The 16,498-nt window shown below is 38.4% G+C and overlaps 1 protein-coding gene across 2 annotated transcripts in view; it reads left to right on the top strand.

The window, feature by feature from the left end:
- The window catches only part of LOC126254397 (uncharacterized), a 99,598-nt gene that overhangs the window by 52,804 nt on the left and 30,296 nt on the right, over positions 1–16,498 (top strand). The window lies entirely within an intron of this gene.

Genomic DNA, 16,498 nt, shown 5'->3' on the forward strand with positions numbered 1-16,498 from the left:
GAGATTTCTGGTATTTTTCTTGCAGCGATGTACTCTGTTTTGCATACTTGAATCTTACGAAATTAGTTTGTGTTATAAAATAGTCACAAATGGGAAAGGCCTAACACTTCTATCATGTGTGGAGGAATTTGCTATTGGACACATCACATCTGAAAAGCAGTTCCTTGTTCAAGGAACACCTTGCTATCATAAATGATTTACAACATGCAGGAAGTCTCGATAATTGACATATGTAACAGACTTTGATCATTTGATATCTTTTGACATTTGCATTTAATAGGCAAGGTTCAGAAGTACTGCATGCTCTAAATCAAAGCATCAAAAATCAAAGGGATCACTATTAATACATTTGTTTTGAATGTAATTAGTTTGCTCATTGAGCATCCCTATGCATATTATTACTAGTGACAAGTTGTGATCCTAAATTATTAAGAGCAAATTAATAGCAGGGCCCTAATAAAAGACATCTTGAGCAAGGGACATGGTGAACAGATAATACTTTGTATCTGGTGACACAGAAAGGGTGTTTCACATTTAAGAACTTCTTGCCAGAGTTGTGTCCATTTCATGCCAACAACTGAGACACCTTTTGATCGTGGTATAAGGAACATAACCAACAAAACTATATAAACTGTGTTGCTATTACAGAAAATACTCTGCTGATTTTACAAACAAAAGTCTCTGTGGGAAATCATCCCTCATGCATTTATTCTGCTGATCTTGCATACTCAGATATCTGCCTTTCCTGTTTCTTATCAAGCAACCATCAAGAAAATTCCTTTTTGGACAATAATGCACTTCAGACATGGCTTGACATCTTTAACTTTGAATGAGTAGGTTTCTGCAGATGTGGAATCTGTAAACCACCTGAGCACTGTCATACTGTTTTAGATAGTGTTAGAAAAATATTGTTTCTCTTACATTCACTGTCATGTTCAATAAACTAACAGAAAAATATTGTTAAAATGTGCACTGTACTAATACAAATGAATTAAAACTCACCATGATAACCTTATGATGAAAGGCTATTTTAATAAAACCTTAAGTTTATGTATCGAATTATTGGGGAATAAAGAGATGACTCGCTGAAAGGCAGAAGTGCTGTGCTGTCGACAGATACACAAACAAAAGGTACAGAGCTTTGCTTTGAGCAATTCGGAATGAAATTCCTTTCTCAAGCTGTAGCGAGCGCATGTGAGCACCCCCCCCCACCTCCCCCCGACACACACACACACACACACACACACACACACACACACACACACACACACGCACACGTACGTAGTTTCGTTGGTTATGTTCACATACATACGTATGTATGTGAACATAACCAACGAAACTATATAAAATGTGTTGCTATTACAGAAAATACTCTGCTGATTTTACAAACAAAAGTCTCACGTACGTATGTTTGAGTGATGGCTGGGTAGACAGCGAGCTACCGTAGGTTTATTACCGGGTGTATACGACCCGGGAGATCCGGCAAAAACCCAGGAATTTTTTCATCCGGGAGAAAACCCAGGAATTTTTTAGAATTCCGGGAATTTTTTAGAATTCCGGGAATTTTTTAGAATTCCGGGAATTTTTTAGAATTCCGGGAATTTTTTAGAATTCCGGGAATTTTTTAGAATTCCGGGAATTTTTTAGAATTCCGGGAATTTTTTAGAATTCCGGGAATTTTTCATTGTTTTTGTTTTCAGTTAAATTTTTGTAATTTTGACTGGTGAGAACTGATACTCTAACAAAAGATATTACTGTCTCCCACTACTACAGATAATACTGCAGCAATAAGACATGAACGAGAGAAAAAAACAGAAATAAAACATTAATTGCAAAGGAAATGCACCATATACAGCAACAAAACACAGTGCTCATACAAGCGTCTACCAACAGCAAAATGAGTCAAAGGCTTTAGGAAGGCTATGCGATGCTTCGTGACAACAAATTGCCTCCGATGAGCGTGACGTCACAACTGTTTACATTAGATTCGTTTTAGCAGTTACGAGCGGGATCAAGCGCATGCGCAGTTGAGTAGTACCTTCTCCCGCTTCTGGCTACAGAAATGTGGCTGTTGGCTGTGTAAGCAGTCGCAGCAAGCAGCTAGATGCTACCGGGAAAAATTTTACAGAAGCGCCCAAGTTGCCAGATTCATGCATGCACAGCAGGTCCAGATCTAGGAGGGGGAGGGGTGTGGGCAAATTCATATTCTTGAGGGGGTAAAAACGTTTCACAAAGCGACTAGCATCCAGCGCACTTAAGTCTATCGATTATTCATATGACTTTGAAACGCATCCCTGTCGCTTTTTGAACACATTATAAGTTGATTTCTGAATGAATCATAAGTTGATTTGTGAATGCATGCATAGTGTACATGATGTCTTTGGGGCAATCCTCGTCGCATGTAGAAACAAACTTTCCTACAGACAAAAGCGGCTATACGAGCTGACCGGAGGAGAGCCGAATGGCTGAATGCCAACCGCTGCCTGATTGTCTGGTTGATTGGGTTTGCGAATGATGAGCGTTGTTATAATTATTAGCGAAATCCATAGATTCAGACTACAGAAGTGGAAATAAATGAATAACAGGTAATAAAGATTACATATTCCCTTCTCGGTGTTTCGAAGAAAATGAAATTTTGACGGAAAATTTTTGGCCAGGTCGCTATACTAGTAAGGGCCAGTTGCATAGTGCCCAGCTAGCAGCCGCTTTAAGTTCTAATCTGGAAGAAGTGCGGAAAACGCATTGTACGAACATGTAACAACGCCTAACCAGAGAATAATCGCGGAATAACTAAACCGGTGATTCTAGCAGAGTTAGTGAAGTTAACGTGTGAATAAGCTTTGACATTGGCAGGAATAGTTACAGAATTAGTGATAACAATCCTGTTTGTTAGAACGAGGAAGGAGAAGAAACGGGGACATTACACAAATTATGGAACAATATGACGATTCCAAGTTTGTATAAAAATTCCGTAGTACTACTACTTTTCGATCATGTTTGAGAAACTGGAGCATATGAATGAAGTGTGAAACTATCCCCTAACATAAAGCTTTTTGCTTGTAGTAGGTCTAATAGGCATTTGATATTGGTACTTTGTGAATTATATTCTGTCGTTACAAAAAAGACCGTTTGTGCCAAAACAGTCTCGTTTATTTAGTGTCTGTTACAATTGTTGCCGTGACAAAATAGACGTAATTAGATCGGGAAACCACACCTGTCTTGGGTCCTATTTGTATTACCAGCTTTTTCAGTATTAGACAGCAACATTTCGATTTTTCATGTAGCAAAACGTTTGACGAACTTTCGCAGAAAGGAAAGCACACCATATAAAGCTATAGCAAGATTAGAGAGAAAAAAATTCTCGAGGCTAAGGATTGTATATTGTCTTGCTTGTCTCAAGTCATTACTGGGTCTATGTGTCCTATATTTAATTTTATGTCACACAAAGCAGCAAGTTGTTAGCTGATAGGGAATAAAGAGTGCATATTTTCTGAAGAGTTCTTTTTTTTTAATAAAAAAGAGGGACAGGATTTCAAACCGGGTGACTGTAAGCAGGAGAGGCACCAAAGGTCATTTTAATTTCCATTGTCCTGAATATGGTTTGATGGCATCCATTACAAAATACAAAATATACACGTTTCAATTCCACAGAGTGAAGTACAGTGACGTGCGATAGAAGAATGCTGTGTGAGGAGGCGAGGCACTGCACTTTGGCACACTTAGACCAAATAACGTTTTACATTTCCTCGAACACATATGTTTTCAGACTCTTCAGAAAACTGAGCGCTACAAAATGAACATATTTTTGAAAATTCGCTTTTTTTTTTTTTTTTTTTTTTTTTTTTTTCAATTTTTGACGTCCTGTCTCAAATGCTCGGGGAGTGGCGGGGTATTGCCCCGGTTAGGAAATATCGTAGACTTGGGGCTGATGCTCAGAGCAGTCTGAGTTATAGTGAGTAAGTGCGTAGTCTCCACTTGACCCGTGTTTACATTTAGTGATTTTGCTGTTTCCTCTTCGTTTACTGCTCTCACGTCAAATGAAAATAAATCAGATTTCTGTGACCAGGAGCCATCAAGTGAATTAAAATACATTCACATAATTAGGGAAGGCTAAAATGTGTTGTTAGTTGCAGATTTTATTTTATTTCCACCTTCCTGACAGTCAAGCAGTAATTGCCTTGCACAACAATGAAGTTATTTTTGTCGGTTTGCTAAGGAAATTTTCTTTTATTAATTTTTTCCGCTGACGCAGACAATATATTTGAAGCGAAGTGTTTAATTCCACACACTGGTTCGCTGCATTTCAAGTGCGTGTTTTCAACGTCTAGCACGTATGGCGCTATGCCATAATAAACAACCAATCATGAGATAACACAGTATTGGTACTCCAAGAAAATTTACATCCCGAAAACCACATTGATAAGCTTAATATCAGGTCGTGGCCAACTTCACTGGGAATCTGGACATACGAATGTGCACTTTAAATGTGCACATTTTAGTATGGGTAACGAAATTCCGATGCTCTTGGAGTATCCTCTGATATCTTGTTTCTTTTATGACATAATGTAAGATCTTTTAATGTTTTACACGTACGAACTTATGGGCTCCTTACGGCACCATAGCTGCACAAGCGCGGTGACACCTGCCATCTGGCGCTCTCTGGCAACTGCAGAAATGAACCTATTTCTAACAGGTCACGGAAAAATATTCCGAATGGTGGTTTCAAAAGCGTTACCGCCAAAGCACATTTCCTTTTACGCAAGTTGAACTATGTGCGAGAATGTACGATGAATTTCCTAAATCACAGAGCGTTTGACTCGCATTTAAAAATCAACTCTTTGATAACGCGCCATTTAGATGAATTTCGAGTCCAGAAGATCAGACATTTATGTCATTATCAAAAATTTTACTGGCACGTTTGTGTGATATATCGTAAATTGTAATACGCGCCAAAAGACCAACATTATATGTGAAAGCTTAGCTTCTCTTGCAGCTTATTAATCTTATAGACCAATATTATATGTGAAAGCTTTCCGTTTCGTGTAGCAACACTATGTATATTAATTTAAACCATTAACTTTTTCTGTTTGTGTGTTCACGCTACTTAACAGTTATGTTTCTGTTGGCTGACTACATTACGTGTCCTAAGCTCTGAATACCCGCAGTCATCGGCTGGCGAGATCTCGTGACATGAGCTATGACTGGCTTACAAAAGTGCATCGCAATCTCGATTTCAATGCTCGGAAAGTAACATGCGGTGTTTGGTGGAATTCGAATTTATACTTTCGTAATACTTGTTGCTGCACATGAAAGATCGTTCCGAAACGTGTTTTTTCCTCGTGTTTAGTTTTCAAAAGCGCCGGGAAATTCTACGCCCGTGTATAAAACCATAATCATTCAAAGGACTGATACGTTATACTGTTCCGAGAGAAAATATACTATCAGTTAACAGGGAATAAGCATGTTTTCACCCGGGAGAAAGTGTATTTTTAACCAGGAAATCCGGGAATTTTTTTTCCTTGTCCACGTATACACCCTGTATTAGGCCCCGGAGGTTATGGGAGCGAAGGTTGTGAAATCTCGCATATTGTGCTCTACTGCATATTGTGCCACTGGGTGGTCCACCTTGTTTTTGGCACCAGTTTTATGGTGGCCATTGATTCTGGTTGACAGCTGGTTGGCTGTCATACCAATGTAAAATGCTGTGCTGTGATTGCAGCAGAGCTGGTATATAAAATGGCTGCTTTCACAGGTGGCCCGGCCTCTGATGCCGTAGGATAAGCTTGTGACTGGTACGGGCCATCTGCGAAAGCTGTTATGTTATATACCAGCTTTGCTGCAACCACTGTGCAGCATTTTACATTAGTATGACAACCAACCAGCTGTCGACCAGAATGAATGGCCATTCCGAAAGGTAGCAAAGCAAAGGTCTGTACCTTTTGTTCATGTATCTGTAGACAGTGCAGCACTTCTGCTTTTTGGTGAGTCATCTCTTTATTCCAAAATAATTTGTTATTCTCAACCAGAAGTTTATGTAACATGTGCATACCAAAATTGGCATGAATTAATAAGATAATTTGCACAATGGAATTTGAAATGTCATCTTTACATGCTGTCCCACGTCATATTCAAGTAGCATGGAGATTAGGCAGTTGGAGAACATGCCTAAAGAAGGCAAGTTATAAAATTATTCAGTGTCACATTTTCATAAATGAAGTTGTCTTATCATGAAAACAAAATTGTCAGCAGAAGCAGAAAATGGCACTATAAACTGTGGAGTGTCATAAATTTTCTGCTCTTATACTGTGGGGTACTGGAAGTAGCAAGAGCACTTATGATTGGGAAGTTCTATTAAGATTTCCTTATTGATTTTCAATATGGCTGATTGTGGCTCTGTCACAGAAAAAGTAAAAAACTGGCCTTTATTGAGACAATGTAAAAGACAAGCTTAGTTGCAGTTTCCACATGGAATGGCCTCACTTGAGGCAAGGCCATAAATTGATTACCTGGCGTCACACTTTAAGAGAAAAATCACTTAGATTATTCTGGGGAAATAACAAGAAAATATCAGTGAATGTAGCAGGATAATTCTGTGCCATGGAGGAGGAACTTGATGGTCACAGAGTTGACCAACATTCTGCATTGTTGTCGAGTTTGTTATACTACAGCAGGTAGAATTTGTTTTGCCTACTGATGTTTTCCTTGCGCGGACCTGGAACTGAGCCGGCCGCTGTGACCGAGCGGTTCTACGCGCTTAAAGCTGGAACTGCGCAACCGTAACGGTCGCAGGTTCGAATCCTGCCTTGGGCATGGATGTGTGTGATGTCCTTGGGGTTAGTTAGGTTTAAGTAGTTCTAAGTTCTAGGGGACTGACGATCTCAGATGTTAAGTCCCATAGTGCTCAGAGCCATTTGAACCTGGAACTGACTGTCAGCTTGTGTTTCAAATACTCAGCCGCTGACAGCCAAAGTACCTAAAGTAAATGTCAGTGAGTTTTATTCACATTTCTGTGACTAAATTTAAGACTAGAGATAGTTACAAATAACACTCAGATACACCAACTGCAAACTAATTATCGTGAGTTGATAAATGTCACAATTATTTTTGTTGTTCTGTCTTAAAGAGTTCTGGAAACTAAAACGCTCATTTACCAGATGCTATTCTCATTTTTGGAACATCTCCAGTGGTAATGTTGTAAACATTACGTAATATGTCTCCTGATCATTATAGACTTTGAAACCATTTTTCTTAAGAACGCTATCATTGGCACTATTCCCAAAACAGAGGAACAAAGATGGAAAGACAATACAACATTGATTGTTGAACACCACACAGAAATTTGGTAAGCTACAAATAACAAAATTCCAAATCAAGAAAGTCTACTTCACAAAGAAACATATAAAGGTCACAGAGAAAATGAACCAGAAATGCGAGAATTGCAAACTTGATTCCATCTTCTGCCACGTGAAAAGAGAAACAGTTATCATCAGAACACGGAACACACACTGCTAACAGTAATGTTGAGAGTAAGTCATCCGTAAGCATTGGATGTATGTTTCTATGTACTTAACTGGGTTCTTGTTGTCAGCTTTCCTGACTGAATGTTGTACGTTGCTCTGGAGATGAGTAAATAAGATAAATATGAGTATTCTATGTAGCAAACATCGAATGTTTCCATTCTTCCAGCTACACCATTCAAAAAATAGTGAAAATAAGTGACTGAAAAGTACCCATGAACAAATAAATAATATACAGGGTGATTCAAGAAGATATGCAAACATTTAACTGTTAATCTACGAGTAAAACTAAAGAAAAAAGTTCATTCAAACGTTGGTCCACAAATGTTTAGTTACAGATAATAAGATTTTGCCTGAAATTTAGCAACCTTGCTAATATGAAGCTATCACAAAACTGTACAAAGTTAAAGTAAAGCACAATTTCCATTTATTTTGTTGATATTGATGTGGTGAATCTAATAAAACATGTTTCAGATGTGTATCTGCAGTATTTTCCAGAACATCCGGAGAAGCAAAGATGTATTTTGTAAAACTATTGGCCCAATTTTTTAAATTCCAGACAGATGCACATAGTTTTCAGCAGAAGTTGTAGAGAATTTAGTTTTGGAAAAATGATGGTAATAATGTTAACTGAAACTGTATGAATGTGTCAGATAATCTGCTTTTATTAATACCATAGCACATGGGAATTCATGTTAAACTGAAATTAACAGTGTACATACAATTTCACAATACATTCATAATACATGTTCAAAAATGTCTCCATTGAGTTCAATGCATTTAACTGCACGTGTATGAACAGACTTTGTTGCTCGTTTCAGTTTCACAGAGTTGTTCTTCATTTCGTCTTTTGCATTCATAATGCGAGCAAGTAATGCCTCACATGTATTGACTTTGTTCTCATAAAGGATGTCTTTCATCCATCCCCATACACAAAAATCCATTGGTTTTAAATTGGGCGGTGGCCACAGATGTATAACACCACAACCAATCTATTTCTGGGGAAATGTTAATTTAAATGTGCAGTAACAGCATTGGTGAAATTTGGAGGTGCGCCGTCATGTTGAAAATACATTTGCAATCGCTTAGGAAGTGGAACGTCTTCGAGAAGCCCAGGCATTTCTTCTTGAAGGAATTGTAAGTACATCTCGCCAGTTAGATGTCCTGAGAAAATGAATGGTTCAATAAAGTGTGTGTTGATTATACCCCACCACACATTTATGTTAAATCACTGCTGGAAATTGCGTTGCACTGTTGCATGTGGGTTTGCTTCAGACCATTCGTGCTAGCTACGTAAATTGTTTGTACCATCTCGAGTAAACTGTGTTTCATCAAATAAAATTTATTTGTGTAACTGCCGATTAGTGTTAAACCAATTGCACAACTCCAAGTGAAGGGCAGGATCTCCTGGATGTAAATATCCACTTTTTGTTTATGGTGAGGATACAGGTTATTGTACTTCAGTGTACACCATACCTTTGGTTGTGAAATGGCTAATCGTTGAGAGGTACATTGTGTACTGGTACCCGGGCTATGTTGAACAGCATCCATAAGATCCTCTTCGTCGTCTCCACTTACTGAGCACTCGTACTGATTATGAATGCTAGGTAGAGAACCTGTCTTCCGTAACATTCAAAATACTCTGCTAATGGTTCGTGCATTCGGAATTCTCAGAGGTGGATAATGTACGCAATATTCGTTAACTGCAGCTGTAGCATTACCATCACATTTGACACAAATAAACACCATATTGGCGTATTCCTCTGTTGTAAATTTGAAAGGCATGCCTATTTCATAAATAATCTACAAACTACAGTAGTTACTATGTGCTTTCACTTAAATACACTGTTGTTATATTCTTTCACCGAACAGTACAGAAAAATAACTTGTTTCGAGGTTAGGAAATGACTGAAGCAACGGTTGCCAACAATGACATAAACTTTTCTACATTCTTAATGGAAAGTAAACAAATTTACTTGTGATGAATTCTTCTCAGGTTATGAGCCGAGTGGTGGTGTCGTCTTGTCACAACGTTTCAATGAGTTTCGACGAAGATGATGGGTACGAAACTCATTGAAATATTGCGACAAGATGACGCCACCACTCGGCTGATAACCTGAGAAGAATTCATCAGTGGAATACGCCGACAAAGACTGCAATCGCATAAATTTACTTGTATAATAATGTCTGCTTTTCTGGATGTTCTGGAAAACTGCTACAGATACACATCTGGGACATGTTTTATTAGATTCACCAGACCAGCAACAAGAAAATAAATGGAAATCATGCTTTACTTCAACCTCATCAGTTTTGCGATGGTTTCATATTAGTGACGTTACTAAATTTCAGGTGAAATCTTTTATTAGCCGTAACTCCATAACAAACATTTGCGGACATATGTTTATATGAACTTTTTTCTTTAGTGTTACTTATAGAATAACATATTAAAATATTTGCACATCTTCGTGAATCACCTTGTATATTATAATTAGTGAAGTTGTCAGTCATCTGACGATTATTAAAACCTGCATTTTTAAAATCTGCACTGCAGTACAAATTCAAGGGTTTCTTCACATACCATTACTTAATTCCATTGTGGTCATTTTCAATTGCAGTACAGGAGGAGGAAAAGGATCTGTTTTTAAATATATATTTTTTGTCATTTAATGCATGGCTATAATTGCAGTAGCACATATGTAGGGAGTCATAAATAATGTGTACATTCTCTCATTGCTGAAGTGGTGACTAAGACAGAAAGAGGAAAATTTCTTAGAGAACAAGAAATGAGAGGGAATCGTTACTCATAAAATAACAACCTCGAAATTGAAAATTAATTTTTCTAACTCACTGTCACTTATTGTGCGAGAATTGTTCAGAATATCTCATCAAAATTGCAAGCGAGTGTCAAGTGAGCCTAGTAGGATAATTCAGCTCTAGTCTGGGGGTCTGCTGACTGTCACTGATTGCCAAATATTCTCTGGGTGGACTGTCCTTTCAATAGCGTAGTGGACAGAAATACTTGTTATGCAACGATGGACAGAATTAATGTAAATATGACAAAACTGTTTCCATTTTTGCATCATGGATTATGGACTATGTTCATAAAGTCAGATTATTCAGATTGGTGTCAAATACAATTGTTTTCAAATTGAGCTTGATGTTGATTTTAAAAATATCAATGCATGAATTTACTGCAAAGTAGGCAATGATTAACCTGTCAAAATATGTAAAAATATTATTCACTAATGAGATGGGTAAAAGAATCATTACACGTGCAAAAATGGTACTATAAAAGATTAGGTAAAGGGTGCAGCAAGCTGTGATGAGTGGTATTACTTACAGTTAAGGTTTATTTCATGAGAAATAGTTATGCTGTGAAATGATCGTATGGCATTGTTGGCCGGGAGGCCCCATGCGGGGAAGTTCAGCCGCCGTATTGCAAGTCCTTCTTAGTTGACGCCACTTCGGCGACTTGCGAGTCAATGAAGATGAAATTATGATGAACACACAACACCCAGTCATCACGAGGCAAAGAAAATCCCTGACCCCGCTGGGAATCAAACCCGAGACCCGGTGCGCGGGAAGCGAGAACGCTACCGCAAGACCACAAGCTGCATTTAAACATGCTTTTAAGCAAACCACCCTTCACAGCCAGAAGACAACAGATAGCACTAAGGACTTACCAAAACCAGGACGAACTCGTAAAACAGCTAAAAGTGATGATAAATATATCAGAATTACTAGTAAGAGAAATAGATTCAAAACAGCACCCCAAATTCATGCTGAATTGATAGAAATGAACACTTCAATGATATCTTTTACAACAGTAAAAAAGACTGACTGAAGCTGGCTTGAAAGGATGTAACAGCAAGAAAACCCCCTTCTAAGGCCCGTAAACAAACAAGAGACTTAAATGGGCTAGAAAACATTGTAAGAGTGAACGAAGGTGTTATTCACTGATAAATTGAAGTTCGAGATTTCTGGAACCAGGAGGAGAATATTTGTTCATAGATTTGTAGGGTAACGGGTAGCCCAGCAGTGTGGAGGTTCTATTATGGTTTGGGGATGTTTTGCCGGAGATAGAGTTGGCGCCATTGTGCTAATAGGATGTATGAATCAGAAGCAGTACCACTGCATACTTCAGTATCGTGCAATAAGAAGTGGATTGTGCTTGATAGGGAAAGGGCTCACCTTACAACAGGATAATAACCCAAAACATCGGTTGGCATACTGTATGAACTACATTGCATCAGAGGAAAAACGGGAAGCACTGAATGATATGGTACGGCTGTTCCAAAGCCCTGATTGTAATCCCATTGAAATGGTCTGGGATGAAGTGGACAGACATATCAGGGAAGTTAATACATCCAGCAAGGAACATCTCTGGAATATTGTTAAGGCTGTATGGAATCATATAGGTTCATGATCCCTACAAAAACTGATTGACCGCATGCCTTGAGTTTGTGAGACAGTCATTAAATCCAAAGGAGGATACTTCGATGAAAGCAAAATATAATGATTGTGATGTATTATATATGTGGAAGTTAATATAATTATATTTTGTGAGAAATAACGTTTGATTGGTGGTGTAAATCTGAAATACAAGTGTGTATTGAAATTCATGAGCAGTAGTGTACCAATGGTTACAAGTGACAGAACAGCAGTACTTTTAGGGTAGGGAGGACAGAAAAAAAGAAGTTAAGAGACAGGCTGAAAATGACATTCATGTTGATAAAACAGGCAGCCAGTAAGCAAATTACAATGTACCCAATTCATGCAGACAGTCTGATTGAAACTAGACATATTCAAAAATTGACAGGGAAATTAGGTTCATCCAGTCGTAATTCAGCCAGTGCCCAAAATCAGTTATCCTTATTGCATCAGAATATCTGAAGACTAACAGGTAAGCTTAATGAGTTGCTTATTTGTGTTGAAGAATTAGAGTTGAGTAAATCAGCTGATATAATCCTGCCTCTCTGAACATAGAAGTGACCACTGGTATAGATACAGTAAATGTTACAGGGTTCCTGTTAGCTTCTTACTTCTGTAGAGAAAATATGGAGAAAGGAGGAGTTGCCACATTTGTCAAACGATCTTCGTTTCAAGAATATTGATATTAATAAATTTTTTCACAAGTCCTTTATAGCAAGTATATATAAAGCACCTTCAGGAAACTGTAACCTCTTCATAAAAAGCTCTATTGTCCTTACTCACGGTAAACACAAGGAAATAGTGGTTGCTTGTGATTTTAATGTAAATTTACAGAAAGGCTCTGCCAGTGAACAATTATTGCAATCAGTAACACTGTCATTATATTTAGTCCCTATTGTGAACTTAACAACTATGATATGTAATTGCTCTGAGACTGCTATTGATAATACCTTCGTAGACAAATCTAGGAAAAAGTCATATCACAAAACCAATAGTAAATGGGCTGTCTAATCGTGACGTGCAGTATCTTGTGTTACATGTTGAAACTTGTCAGAAAAAAGTCTCTTAAATCTGAGTAAAGGAGGGTGACAAATCACTCAAAAATTGAGAATTTTAAGAGATTACTCGAAGACATGACCTAGATAGATATTTACAATACTTCTGATTGGAATGGAAAATACAAAGCATTCATTAGTAAAGTTACTTCTGCTTTTGAAAATTGTTTTCCCCTAAAAGCACTCCATCATCAGGCCACGAATGGCCTACTGGGACCATCCGACCGCCGTGCCATCCTCGGAGGAGGATGCGGATAGGAGGGACATGGGGTCAGCACACCGCTCTCCCGGTCGTAAGATGGTATTCTTGACCGAAGCCGCTACTATTCGGTCGAGTAGCTCCTCAGTTGGCATCACGAGGCTGAGTGCACCCCGAAAAATGGCAACAGTGCATGGCAGCCTGGATGGTCACCCATCCAAGTGCTGACCACGCCCGACAGCACTTGTTTTCCCCTAAAGGTAACTCAAATGAAACGGAAGTCAAAAAGTAAATTATGGATTGCACAAGGAGTAAAGATATCATGTGGAACAAAAAGGAGACATACTATCTAGGAAGGGCTATGATGTTAGATTGTAATGCCGTATAAAGAATACTGCAAAATGTTATTTTGCACAAGTAATCCAGAAACCAAAGCAGCTTTATTATGAGAAAAATATATTTACATCAGGCAACAAAATGAAAACTGTATGGGATATAGTGAACATGGGGACAGGTGGGGCTAAAAAGGAAGAAGAATAGTTAGCTCTAAAAATAAATGAGACCTTGGTAAAAGTGTCGTGTTGCAAACCTCTTAAACAGGTACTGTTACTGACAGCTTGGGGTTATCAGGTTCGGTGAACAGGGAAATGGACTATCTGAAACCACTCTTTAAAAATAACTTCAATAAAATGGAAATGACATTCAAGTCTCCCAAAGTAGCAGCGGCCACCACAAAATCCTTAAAATCTAAGTATTCTGGTGGGTTTGATAACATATCAAAGAGTGCTCACGCGAATTGGGTTCTGTCTTAAGTTATTTGTGTAATCGATCTCTTATCAACAGAACATCTACATCTACATCTACATTCATACTCCGCAAGCCACCCAACGGTGTGTGGCGGAGGGCACTTTACGTGCCACTGTCATTACCTCCCTTTCCTGTTCCAGTCGCGTATGGTTCGCGGGAAGAACGACTGTCTGAAAGCCTCCATGCGCGCTCTAATCTCTCTAATTTTACATTCGTGATCTCCTCGGGAGGTATAAGTAGGAGGAAGCAATATACTCGATACCTCATCCAGAAACGCACCCTCTCGAAACCTGGCGAGCAAGCTACACCGCGATGCAGAGCGCCTCTCTTGCAGAGTCTGCCACTTGAGTTTATTAAACATCTCCGTAACGCTATCACGGTTACCAAATAACCCTGTGATGAAACGCGCCGCTCTTCTTTGGATCTTCTCTATCTCCTCCGTCAACCCGATCTGGTACGGATCCCACACTGATGAGCAATACTCAAGTATAGGTCGAACGAGTGTTTTGTAAGCCACCTCCTTTGTTGCTGGACTACATTTTCTAAGCACTCTCCCAATGAATCTCAACCTGGTACCCGCCTTACCAACAATTAATTTTATATGATCATTCCACTTCAAATCGTTCCGCACGCATACTCCCAGATATTTTACAGAAGTAACTGCTACCAGTGTTTGTTCCGCTATCATATAATCATACAATAAAGGATCCTTCTTTCTATGTATTCGCAATACATTACATTTGTCTATGTTAAGGGACAGTTGCCACTCCCTGCACCAAGTGCCTATCCGCTGCAGATCTTCCTGCATTTCGCTACAATTTTCTAATGCTGCAACTTCTCTGTATACTACAGCATCATCCGCGAAAAGCCGCATGGAACTTCAGACACTATCTACTAGGTCATTTATATATATTTCCAGACTGGCTAAAATATGCTAAAGTTAAGCCTCTTTACAAGGAGAGGGATAAAGAGGTGCCATCAAATTGTCAACCAGTTTCACTTTTCCAGGCTTTTTCAGAAATATTTGAAAAGGTTATCTTAAAGTGTCTCCTTAAGCATCTGACTGCAAATAATATATTGTCCAAGCCACAGTTCGGATTCCTTAATGGTTCTGATATGGATAAAGCTATTTACAGTTAAAGTGAGAATGTATTTAATGCATTAGCTAACAAATGAGAGGCTACAGGAATTATCTGTGATCTGTCAAAAGCATTTGACTGTTAAGTAAATTAGAATATTATAGTGTTATGGGCAATGCTGTGAAATGTTTTGAGTCTTATCTAACAAACAGGAAACAAAGGGTGTCATTGTGAAATACCTGTGCAGTAAACAGTCAGTCTTCATCTGATTGGGAATTAGTTACATGTTGTGTTTCTCAAGGTTTCATCGTGTGTCCGTTACTTTTTCTTGTGTGCATTAATGACCTCTTGTCTGTTACATTGTCAGATGCTAAGTTTTTGTTTGTTTGTAGATGATACAAACATTGCAATAAGTAGCAAGTCAAGTACAGATTTAGAAATAGCAGCTAATCAAATATTCACCAATATTAATAAATGGCTTTGAGCTAATTTGCTCTCATTAAATTTTGAAAAGATCCTCTGTATTCAGTTCAGAACCTGTAAGAGATTTCCTTCCAGCATGTGCTAACATGTGAAGACTTGCAGATTGAGGAGGTTGACAGTGTTAAATTTCTGGGATTACAATTTGATGATAAATTCAGGTGGCAAGGGTATACTACAGAACTGGTGAAGTGCCTAAACAAGTCTGTATTTGCAGTGAGAATGATGTCGGGTATAGGAGATATAAATATAAAAAAATTTGCATATTTTGCTTGCTTTCATTCTAATATGTCATACAGGATCATATTCTGGGGTAACTCATCAAACCGAGCAAAAGTTTTTAGCGTGCAAAAGTGCGTAATAAAATCATTTGTGTTGTAAATTCAAGAACATCATGTAGAAACCTGTTCAAGGAACTTTGTATTCCAACCAATGTCTCTGTGTATTTATTCCTTAATGAAATTTGCTGCAAGTAATATATCTCTATTACCAACCAGTAGCTAAATATGAGGATTGCTCAGAAACTAATCTACTGCACTTTCTTTCTCAGCCAGAAACAATGCTACATATGTAAAATGTTACGTATGTATTATTTGAAATCTCCTGAATGAGTGCGCCAAGGTTCCGTCATTTCAGACACATAGTGTAACTGCAAGACAGTTTCAAAATGGCATCTGTAGGTGATGTACATTACAAGCAGCGTGCCATCATTGAATTTCTCAGTGCAGAGAAAGAAACCTGGAAATATTCACAAATGCTTGTGGAAAGTCTGCAGAGCATCTGATGTCAACAGAAGTACAATTAGTCGCTGGGCATGGAGGGTGAGGTCATCAAAGGCATTTCGGTGGAGCTCCATGATTTGCAGCCTTCGGGGAGACCACCTGCAGCTGTCACATCTGACAAGTTGCAGCGAGCTTTCACTTGTTTGGG

Source organism: Schistocerca nitens, chromosome 1, assembly GCF_023898315.1.
Source record: "Schistocerca nitens isolate TAMUIC-IGC-003100 chromosome 1, iqSchNite1.1, whole genome shotgun sequence".
Classification (NCBI taxonomy): Eukaryota; Metazoa; Arthropoda; class Insecta; order Orthoptera; family Acrididae; genus Schistocerca; species Schistocerca nitens.